The following is an 8,022-nucleotide window of genomic DNA, read 5'->3' as shown; positions in this document are numbered from 1 at the left end:
GTTCAAAAGCTATTAAACTTACGACAATGCTCATGTTCCGATATGATCATCTCATTGAGGAATCAGATCCTGGATCAGTTAAGTGTCAATTAGCTAAAGCCATCCGTGGTAATCTGAAGCGCCGCTTTGGGGCCTTGGAGGATATGTCAAGATCTAAACGAATTCAAAAATTGGTTTGACACAAACAGACCCTAAGAAAAATTAATACGCATTACTCACATTCGCGCAATCGAGATATCTGTTCCTTATTTTTGGTATTGAGGTTCTGCCGGGAGTTGGTAATGAGAATAGGTTGCGTTGTTTCCTGTTCTTGTTGCGTGGCTGGTTCCGATGTATCAGTGATCAATATGGAGTAGCGGAAAGTGGAGGATACGCCAATGGAGCCTCTGCAGAGTCCAAAAAAGCGTATGGACATTACGCAGTGTGAAAATCCCCTCAACAGTTTCTGCACTGAAAGCTGTCATTTGGAGAGACCATGAAGTAAAATCAGGGTGGCCGAAATATTGCCCATTGTTGCCACCACTTGAAAGCACAATGTGTAAGCAAGAGCAAATGCATGAAAGAAACGAAAACGAATAATTGGGAAGAATGAAAGAAAGAGAAAAGAGAAAAAAATCCACCTGGCCGCCAAGTAGTAATATACCAAGCATTGCACAAGCAGCAATATACCAAGCATTGCATAAACAAGTAGCAATATACTGAGCATATGGGCACAGGTACAGTTCAAGGTACGTACATAAAGCTCTAGGTACAGATAACTGACAATTCAGATGGGAATAGAGGGAAGGGCATTGAATAGTGAAATTAATCTGATTCTGTTCTCTTGGTACCAACCAACTTCTTGAAGGACGAGACACTTTGAACTCAGGGGAAGGAAGTTCAACCAATCCACGGTCCACACAAAGAAGGAATTTGACCAAATGATCCCACTTTGCCAAATAGTTAAGCTAGTTATGCTGTCCTTTGAAGTGTTGAATACTGTTGGGAGAGTCGTGAGATTTCTAGCTTTTTGACAGACTCACACCTATCCAAAGTGACCAAAGTCAACACTTCTGCTAAGTCCAAAACTATGACGCAATCCCCAACCAGGAGAAGATCAACATGTCTTAGATATTCCAGGTAAGTAGAAATTCTATGAAAATTGATCATATCAAACATATCCAATGCATGACCATAGCCCTCCAAGGCTTGTAACTGGGATTTGGTCCTGAACTGACTTTGCATCTTTGGGTCTGGATCACAATAACTCCAGTTGGATCAAATGTGGCTGTCAACACAGGACTACCCAAAACTTTACGCAAATTGATCAGTATACTAAAAAACAAGAATCATTATTACATTTGATGATAATAGTAATTCCGGTTCAAATTGACAAATGGTCGTTTGCTAAAACAGACAGACACATATTTTCTAAGTGTTAGAACTACATCATCAAAAAATCCCTTGCTCAATATTTTCTGTACCACTTATTTAGAGGTACATTTAGTATTTTTTTAACATCTATATGAGTCACCAACATTACACCTATTTGTCCTGGTTATAAAGCAAAAGCGAAAATGTTTGTTATGACAAAGTTGGGTCTTAAAATACAAAGTTCTGGATTTAGAATCTATTTTTTTGCAGATAAATTTAGAGGCACTGAGGTTGATTTCCCAGCAATTCAAAATTAAATAACTTGTTTTCTTACTTACTCAAGTTTTTAAACATAAATATTGACATGAATGTTATGTTTTTAAGTACAAAGCAGCAGTTAGAAATAACCTTGGTATTTTCTGCCTAAAACAAAGTATGACCACTGATTCGATGCAATGGAATCAATCAAATACAAACGGAAGCAATGGAATTTTTTTATTATCAGGCTGAAACTTTTTACATCAATGTGCCCTTCAAAACCCTGTGAAGTTTTTGCAACTCCTTAGATTCTTTGAGCGGCTTCATCTAAGTTAGGAAAAACATCCAAATATCTGTAAAAGGTCAAGCAGTTTCTCAAACTCAAGGACGAATCTGGCATACTATTTGAATTGCAAATTGTTTTGGCAAAGTTGGATCATACTTTGGGTTGTGAGGTGGCAGCAACAATGAGCAATATTTTGGCAACACTGATCTTACTTCACGGTCTCTCCAAATGACTGCAACTGTTGAGTGGATTTTCATACTGGGTAACGTCCATAAAAAAGCGCTTGCAATCCTGCTTGTGGGAATCGTTTGTCAGCCGCGTGAACCAGCAATAAAGGAGTCTCATAGATTCAGCCCAAGTAGACCTACAAACATTTTTGAATCTACCCTGTCAACCCAGATTGTCTGACCCGTTTCAATGTGGAAAGGCTTGGGCAAAGAGAAGTTTCCTGGCCTGTTCCTGCTAGCCCAAAAATACTTGTCTGTACCACCAAACTCGGTTCCTTCAGAACGAGTGTTCTGCATGGCTGGCCAGATAATTAGCAAGAAGGCGAATGCGCAAGGAGATTGATTTTTCTTAACCCATAGATTTCTAGACACTGGATGTCGGACGACCGACCACTCGGCTGGTAAAACAGTACAATGGATGGTCTCCTGGGAATTGATTACAAACCGGTTTATTGTACTGTTTAGCCAACCGAGTGGTCGGTCGTCCGACATCCAGCGTCTAGAAATCTATGCTTAACCACAATCTCAAGCAGTAGTAGCTTCCAACCTTTTTAACTCATATTTCAAAGTTGATTCAACGAGTTGTCCAATAAACAATTTTGTTAGATTTGAAGTCTGTCTATTTAACTTTGTACTTTGTGCTCTAGCTATTCATGTGCTCTGAAGTTTCAGCTTAATATTTCTTGCGGACCTCTCTTGAGCTACACCCTGACACTAAACCCGGTCCAGTCGCCATCATGGTCGCCATTGGCGCAGTTGTTAAACTGGTAAATAAAGTGATTCATCCAATCTGAATTTGAAAGCTATGTTGATCTGGAACTATTGCTATCCAAGAAACATCTCCTATTCCGACTATGTTGAAATCTTTCGTTAAGGTATTATTTCGACTTAATTTCCATCGATCCACCATTTCCGCTCGTTGTCAATGTCTAAAATTCTACAAAAATTTCAACCCGCTCCACTTCTAGTGACAGTGGCCGACCTTTGATGGCTTGATGCCGTTTTCTTATTATCTAAGAGGAATGGGGAGTGGTCCGGGAGCTAACCGAAACAAAATACTTTTGATGGTGTATGGTTAAAATTGAAATAATATTTTTTGTTAATCTTATCAAATAAGACCGCTATATGCTCATATGAATCAAGTCGGCCATAAAAGATATACACTTTACACAGCCACCTTTAGGAAGAAATCCGATGGAATCAAACGAGATTCGTCATAGGAGGATTTAGTAATTCCAAATAAACAACGACGTTCCACTTTTTGTTCTGTTGTACCAATGATTCAGTAATGTAGGCTTATTTAGCACTCAAACAATGCTTTGTTATCGTGAGTGGCTAAATATCGATAATGTAGTTTTAGACACAATTATCTCCAGGTGACAACCAGTTTGTTAGGCCAGGCAAACATTCCATTTATGTACGACTTACACAAAAGAGAGCATACTTTAAACATGAAATATTATTGCTTCGTTAAAATGGCCGTGTTTTTGTTAAGCTACATATGACCTCAACTGTTCGTGGCCAAAATATGTGTCAAATAATAATTTATTACTAAAACCATTGGTAGGATGATTCAGATTTTTTTTGTTCTCATGGGCTTGCCTATCATAACAAAAAATTGACAAAAAGGCGCTGTAAACGACAGATTGATCTGTTTTGCTACAAAACTACTAACTAGACACAAAGTGCAAGGATAGAAACCCTGATAATCATGCCCTTCTGGTCTACAAAAGGTGAACCCGAAATTAAACCGATCATTGTCAACAGTATGACCCCAAATTCTTCAAATTTGATTTATGTCCCGCTCAACAGAGTATCTTTTGCATCGTCCAGATGCATAGTGGTTTCACTCCCATTGGGAGCCTTTTGAAACGGAAGAGTTCCTCTCCCACCCTGAACACAGTAAGTGGCCTGCACGATTCAGTCAAGGCCAGCTGGTGAAATGAGGGCAGAAGTCGAGTTTGGGGAAAAATTTACATCCCATTAGATCTGCTTTTATTGAGTCAATCACAGGAATGAGTATCCTGTTATCAACCAAGTTCTTCTTGAGATTCCCTAGATCAATGATAATTTTTATCTCGCCGTTATCTTCTGGAGCAACTTGGATATTGCTCACCCATGGGGAGGGTCCGTGGTGATGTTCAATGACGCCATCCAGCAACATTTGTTGGGTTGCCTGTTCCACTTTGGCCGTGAGGTGAAATGGAACATACCTGGGCGCACATGTGACAGGCTTGGATTATCCACTAGATGGAGGTGCACCTCATGGCCTCGAAGGATGCCCGCTCCCTCAAAAAACGGGACAGAACCTGCCCGTTTTGACGCTTTCTGCCAACGTCTCAATATTCCAGATGGTTCGAATGGCTATATCGACTGGTCCACGATTGAAGCAAGGAAGGTTGATGGTAATGACTCCAAGGGACACACATGTCTGGTACGACAGCAACGGTACCATTGGACGGGACGGGGTATCTGTGACAACATTCCATTTTGTTGATAGGGTAACGCGGTTCCAAGTGAAGTGGCCGTTCAAATACCCAATGGTAGTATTGGATCCGATGAGGCGCCATATTGACGTTTTGAGGTGGGCTTTCGATAAATACTTGAAGATTTTGCCCATCCTCGTCTGATGTGGATCCTCTGTCCTCTGTATATTCTACATCCTCTAACTGGCGCTCTGCCTTGTGTATTGGTTGACCTAATATGCTTGGAGGTTTTTGGTCTCAACCTCTGTTGTAATTGCGTATTGGGAGATTTCCCAGGTTTCTCGAGCATGGTTTCCCCACTAGGTGGTTGGTAGCTCTTACAGGCAACCGCCAAATGGCCCATCTTTTGACATGTACCGGTAGAACAGTTTCTTGTCTTTGCAAGGCAGAGTTCCCAAGAGTGCCATACTTTTGAGCCACATCTAAAGCACCTTATGCTGTTTTGTTGGACCTTAGCTTTGAAGCGAGAGGTCTTGGAATATGGGCCCAATATCTTCCTGCCCTCCCGTTCTTCGCTTGTGCAAAGGACGGAAACTCTGTTTGTGACTGAGTTTGATGCCCCGACTGCGTCCTCAAACAACATACCATTGGCAACAATTTCCTCGAGTGTCCAATTCTTATGTATGGTTGCGTCTCGAAGGTTGCGATCTGTGGTTCCCAACACCAATTGAATTTTTGCCGCTGGTATTATGGGGTTGCCCTCATTAAACTCATTGTGGTCAAACCCACACATTGCAGCCTGCTTGCGACAACACTCATCAAATCTTGCAACTGATTCCCCCGATTCTTGGACGAGGAAACAGAGTTGTACTATAGCTTGCCATCGGGATGACTTTGGTCGATAATGCTGCCTGAGAGATTGGACTATTGTCTCAAATGTTTTGTGGGATCTGTGCGAGCATTCAGGGTAGAAGGCTTCGACGTCATCTAGTCCACTTTCACCAATAAACCATAGCAGGTTCTTTTTCTTGGCTCTATCAGACTTCTCTTTGGCCTGGATGTCATTTGGTGTCGGTTCCTCTAGGATGTGATCAATGAAAATCTCGAATCGTCCAATCCATTTCTCAAACGTGGCAGCAATTTCTGTGCCGTGATCACTGGGGAGGGTCTTGGTCCAGTCGTTGGCAAGGGGTCCATTTTGGGTCGCATGGGTTTGTTACCACCTCCATTCGCCAATAAAACAACGGAGATTTAAAGGATGATGAACCTATTTATTCGACCTAAATGTTAATGTAATTGAAGAGGAAATGTATAGTTAAATGAATTGTATTACCCTCAGCCTTTGGTTTAGGAGGTCCCGGTATGATCAAGCCGATTGGAAGACAGATGAGCGGAGACACAACGTGCGTTCATTCAGGTGGTGCTAATAGTCTGTCTAAGATTGTTTGAGAGTAACCGTGGTTTTGGTCTGGTTATGTCACCATCATATTATCTTTAAATTGTTGATCGGGCATATTGAAGAGGCCCAATTCTACAAAGAAGTGGATAAAGATGCTTCACTAAGAACATTGATGGAATGAAAGAGCCTTCATATGCCTGTGAAAGCCTGTGAAACAATTTGTTTAAACTCCAAGAGGTTGGTTGTGCAAGCCTTTCCAGGAAAGAAACCGTGTTGTTCGCTTCCTATCGTTCTATGCTCTGCGAGGAGCTCCCATATTCGATCCTTCACAACCCGTTCCCGCAAACGTTGGTAAGAGTTATTGGGCGATAATTAAACACTTGCCTCGCGTTGTGCCTTGTCAGAAAAAGAAAGATGTTTGCGCATCGCCAATCTAGCGGCATCTCCCCAGACGACAAATAACGAGTGTAGAAGCAGATTTCAATTTCCCGGGCCACCTCCATTGAGCGCCCCCTATGTTTGCCCTCAGGAACTATAACCGGAAGTCTTACAGTAAAAAAAATGTGCTTCATGGAAGACCACAACAAAATGTAAGTGTCAATATTCAGCCCAATTCAATATATNGAGCATTCATCTCGTCCCGTTTAAGTCAAATCCGATCCACACGCGTCATATAGTATCTAAATCATTTCCATTCCTCAAATAAAGGTATGTTATGGGTTTACCAGCGTATTTCTCACGGGATCCCGCCAACCGTCCCGCCGATGTAGGCTCCTTGCCCTGTCCAATCCAATAAAGCATTGGAGGAATACCCTGTTCGTTTTTTTCCATATTTCGGGGATTTAGAAGGCCTTGGGTTGTTAAATGAACAATCAGAAACGTCTCGATCCACGTCCTCATCCTTTAAAGAATCCGTGGGAGAGGCATTAGATAACTGGCCTCCTTGAGCCGAAGTTCCCAACAAAGAAGCCCGTTCTTGGGCTCGAGCGGGCTCGATCATTCAAGCGAGTGCTTTCTGGCCGGATTCCGCGTGATGGAGGCGGCTAAGGGTAGTGGGGACTTCTGTTGGACAGAGGCGCTTGACTTCCTGGTCGAAACAGCGACCATTCTGGCTTTTTGAATTCGGTTTTATTAAATCTAAAGGCAGAGGTTGCCACAACCACGTCCATTCAGGACGGAGTTTTCACAAATAAGAACGAGTTTCCTGTTTGTCGGAAGTACCAAGAAAATCGGCCGTTCTTATCGAAATAACTGGAGATTTACAAACTAGAACCTTTATTAAAAAGGGATTCTTTCATACATTGTTTTTAGAGTCAATATTTTTTTTAAATAAGATACCTACCCCTAGGTCTCTACCTACCCCCAGCCTTTTCCCTAAAAGTCGACGAAGACGAGTGACCACCACGGTTGTTTGAGTTCGTGGTCTGGGGGGGAAGGTAATTAGCACTCGAATCGTTCACAGGTAGGCGCACATGCCCTGCCTGTTCGGCCTCATGCCAATTGGCTGGCTAGACAAACGAGACAATTCGAGTTGCGCGATTATACCATAACGTCATTCTGATGACTCATTCAGAGATAATGTGTTATTTTCTTACAAAATGTAATATCTAGTAACCTTCAAAAACATCTCTAGCTTCTTATTTGGCACAAAAATGCTTTGGGGTTAATTTTCAAACAATACTCAATGTAGAAGCAGATTTCAATTTCCCGGGCCACCTCCATTGAGCGCCCCCTATGTTTGCCCTCAGGAACTATAACCGGAAGTCCTACAGTAAAAAAAAATGTGCTTCATGGAAGACCACAACAAAATGTAAGTGTCAATATTTAGCCCAATTCAATATAGATTTTGATATTACTAACCCATGTTGAAATCGCGAAATACAGAAGAACAGTTTACCCTCGCGCGTGTCAATTACCTTCCATGGATCTGGCATTAATACAAGTTTCAAATTTTGTGGCTGAGGAATCTCCGTAAATCTGCCACATCACCGACATGATCCGATCTCCGTTAGGCTCTAGAAGTAATAAGGATGAGACAAAGGACGATGAAACTGGAGAGGAGCGGATCTCTGG

Source organism: Tigriopus californicus, chromosome 12 (assembly GCF_007210705.1).
Source record: "Tigriopus californicus strain San Diego chromosome 12, Tcal_SD_v2.1, whole genome shotgun sequence".
NCBI lineage: Eukaryota > Metazoa > Arthropoda > Copepoda > Harpacticoida > Harpacticidae > Tigriopus > Tigriopus californicus.
The sequence above is the reverse complement of the archived record's forward strand: the minus strand, read 5'-3'. Positions refer to the sequence as shown.